This window comes from Cyprinodon variegatus, unplaced genomic scaffold (assembly GCF_000732505.1).
Source record: "Cyprinodon variegatus isolate N-32 unplaced genomic scaffold, C_variegatus-1.0 Scaffold83, whole genome shotgun sequence".
NCBI lineage: Eukaryota > Metazoa > Chordata > Actinopteri > Cyprinodontiformes > Cyprinodontidae > Cyprinodon > Cyprinodon variegatus.
The window spans coordinates 668,591-672,738 of NW_015150536.1; positions in this window are offsets into that span (position 1 = coordinate 668,591).

Genomic DNA, 4,148 nt, shown 5'->3' on the forward strand with positions numbered 1-4,148 from the left:
GAAAAAAAAAAAAGACACCGCGTTTTTGGGTTTCCTCCTGGCCCTTTCTTCTTCATTGTTATTTCTTTTAAGATGTCCTTGTCCACGTCTGAAACACTGTGATTTCTGAAAACTATGCTCAAGAGAACCCATATGTGACAGTTTATATTCCCTCACCTGCTATAGAAATTAAACTAACAAAAATAAATTGAATGAAAAAGTGTTTTCTTGTGGTGTTTGCCCCCTTTTTCTTCTCTTCTCTGTTCTCTTTTCTGATTCTGAAAAGACGCCATAGGTCAGTGCTGTTATCTCAAGCTGTTCAAACGCTCAGTGTTTGCTGGTTAAATGTACTTATTCAGCTGACCCTACCTGTTATCAAGGTGCATTGTTTAAGGACACAAAAGAAAAGGTTTAAAGTCAGCTTGTTGATATTTATGACTTAAAAATTAACTTCTTGGCTTTTAATTCTCGTAACCTCAACAATCAGCACAGCTTTTTTATTCAGCCGGATATGTTTCCATGTGTAAGCTTTATATATCATGTAGTGCATTGGAAATTAACCCATATCCACTGAATGTTTTCTCATTTGTCATTTTACAACTAGGATTACAAATGTTCAGTTTTAATTTGGACTTTATGTGAATGACAAGTTTTGCATAACTAATTCAACAATTTTTTCTTCATCCCCCTTTACTTAAATGACCCTACAAAACACCCAGTGCTACCAACTGCCTTTAGGAGTGTAATTAAATCTCTATCTTCAATGCACGTACATAAACACAGCATATGCCGGTTTATTTAGAAAATTCCTCTTTTTTTTCAGAGATCCCTCAGCTGCATGCAGGATAAAACCTATCCACATTTAGAAATAGCTCAATATTTCTGTAGGATAAAAATGATATACATGTTTAGAACAGCTCCTGAGAAAGTGCCAGTTTAAATGTTATGAGGCATAGCAGCTCTGGCATCGTATTAGGAGATGTTTTCATACTTAAATGATTGGCCATTTATTGCAATAAAATAACTAAGGGAGGTAATATTGCCTTGAAATTGGTGTTTGGACAATACAATAAACTCAAACACACCAGTAAGAGAGTAGCATTTGGGTGCCAGAGCAACACTGTGTCACAGATTGACATTAAAACCATGGCACATGGCATGCCATGTCAAGGCATTTCACAGAGACAATTCAGCCAGATCATACAGTCAAACTGGTTCAAGCTTTTCTCTCTAAGATTGCATCGACTCATTGAATCAACAGCAATCCCTCACACAAAGCATATTTGTAGCGACAGTGGAGAGGAAATACTCCTTTTTTCATGCAGTGACATCAAACCTCCAGTAAATGCAGAAGAACTGTGGAATGTGGTCCAATCATCCTTGGCTGGAATACCTGTATATAGGTTAGTTGTTTGTTGACTCCACTACCCACTTTTCAAACTCTATTGGGAAACAGTAGTTATATAACTTCATACTAGTTCAGTGATATCTTCACTTTTGTAGAGTGGTTCTAAAAAAAAACATAAAATGAATTAGCAATTAATAAATTATTTCAGATAAAATAAACCTTTTCTCCGCTTTGCATCATGTGGTACTATGGAATGGAATATCCAGTGTTTCCAGTCCACATGAACCTGTTAAAATTGTGTATGCCACATAGAAATGAAAGCAAGCATACAGATTGTGGGATATATTATTTATTATTTTGGACGCCTTTGGAACCCTGGTTTTGATAGTTCCTTATTCATCTGTGTGTTTCATGCAGCCAACAGGGTGAAACATTCCCACTTCTTTAACAATAACCCCACATCATAAAAACTCTGCTCTACCTACAAAGCATCTAGGATAAGATGTTGTTACTCTCCTGTCTAGATCCCCTTCACTGTGTGTGCACACAATGACACTCGCTAATATACACATTCTTACTGTTACTGTTTTGCAAACCGGTATTGCAATTCTTCAAATCTCCAGCATAGCAACCTTCAACCTAATCTATTGAGTTTTAGAACTAAGACATTTATTTGTGTCCAAACTTGAACTTTGCCATCACCATTTAACACTTTTAACACCAGCTAGATTTATGGTTAACAGCCAAAGATGTAGTCACCTTTCCATTGGGGAGTCTCAGGGACATAGTTAAACATTTCCTCACCTCTATGCCTTCTTATACACAAATACCCTCACTTATACACACAGGCCCACCTGTGTAGATGAAAGGTAGCCCCTGTAAATTCCTCTGCTTGCCGTATAACAGCTCCTCGTTTGTCAGCTCAGGCAAAGCAGCCCATGTCTGAATCTGATACCTCAGTCTTTTGAAGTTGCTTTCATGTCAATTTACATTTAAACCAAAGCAGTATGCACACACTATTGCAATTTAAACTAACAATACAGCACGGTGCAAATGAAAAGTTGCATTTCGCATACCTCTACTGCAATTTTAGAAATACGAAATGCACAATTGCTCTAATGGTTTTAGGTAACTTATTGTAAATGGTAATGTTGCATGAATTTAAGGACTCGGAAAGAAAAACAAGTGGCAGTTATTACTCGTGAATGAGATGGAGTATATGCAATCTTAGTTATGGAAAGAAAAATGTACCAATAGTCAGAATTTCCCTGTAATTCTTGCAAAAAGTAGGTCACTGTAATGCTGTTTACATTTTTCCTAGATGTTAAGTTTAAGGATTTTTCTATGCGATAGACCAACGCAGCGCATCACATAACCTACAAGTTAAAACTTTTAAAATGGTTTTGAATGTTTCAAAGTTAAGCAAAATTGTTTTCACAAAGCTGGCTACTAATTAATAGGCTTCACATAATTACCAAAACATGTTAGAGTTATAATCTTAAGTTATAAAACTTCAAAAATATGAATTCCAACATGTTTCACATCCAGTATTAGAGGGAAAAAACACTCTCAAAATGTTTAAAGATGGTTGAGCCATACTCTAGAACAATCAGCTGCGATTACAACAAAAAGTGGTTCTATAAGCTAATGGCTAAGAGGTGCTAAAAACATAAATCTCTCGGATTTTGATCAGTAAAAATAAATATTCAAAACCATAAATCATTAAATCATTCTCTCAGCTCATATTAACACAGCTTTTTGTTGCATGTAAAAAAGGGACTTTTCATCATTCTGTTTCATTTTCCATCTGCTCTACAATTCTGCAGTATTTGTTACCGTAATTCAACCCAAAATGTATGCTCTCTCTGCTTTTGGTCATCATAGCATTTTAATCTGCTCCGTTCCTGTTTGACTGTGACACATCCTGGAGTTTAAAAAAAAAGAGCTGGGCTGCTGCAATCAATACGTTTGATTATGGATTATAGATTTGGACCTGTTTCCAGTGCTTAGTCCTGTTTCTCTCTTTGACAGAGCTATGGCCACAGCTTTACTGTGACTAACTCTTTCATCCCTTCTGGCAGGAAAACTGACTCAGTTTTTCTGATTAACTGTTTCTTTCCTATACAGAGATCTCTATAGCTCATTTTCCATTTAGTTTTCTAACATAGAACATATGTATAGATCGGTTCTTCTGTGCTCTTTTAGTATGACTGCTTCTGTCTCTTTGAACCCTCAGTCAGCCTCATCATCCTCCAGTTGTCATGAAATTTGTTCTTTGCATTAAAAAAATCACAAAACATTTTTAGGGAGAGTGATGAAATTAAACAAAACTTGAAATATTTAAAATAAGTGAATTACTGAGTAAATTTTGACACTACTACTACTATACAGCACCTTTCTTACAAAATCGAAATATAATTTACCCTAAAACCATGATGACCACAATATCTAAAATAATAAGAAATACACACAACAAAAAACTTAAAAGTATGTGTGATTAGAAAATATATAGTTGCTCTTTAAAAGTATCAACACTGTTAAAAAATGATAAAGACAAGAGAAGATTCAAGTCATCACTGCTTGAAAGTAGCCGTCTCCGCAGGGCTTAAAACGGCAACGCTGAACAGAACAGAGGAACATACAGGATGTGTTGCATGTAAATCTCAAAAAGTTAACACTAAATTAATTCTAGTAATATCTGGTCACCAGTAACGATTAGAAAATTTAATATTCTGAATCAGATGTCAAGAGCTGTTCCATGTGAAGATGATCAAAAGCTTTTCTTTTAGAACAGGTTAATTTCCAATACAGTAACCTAAAT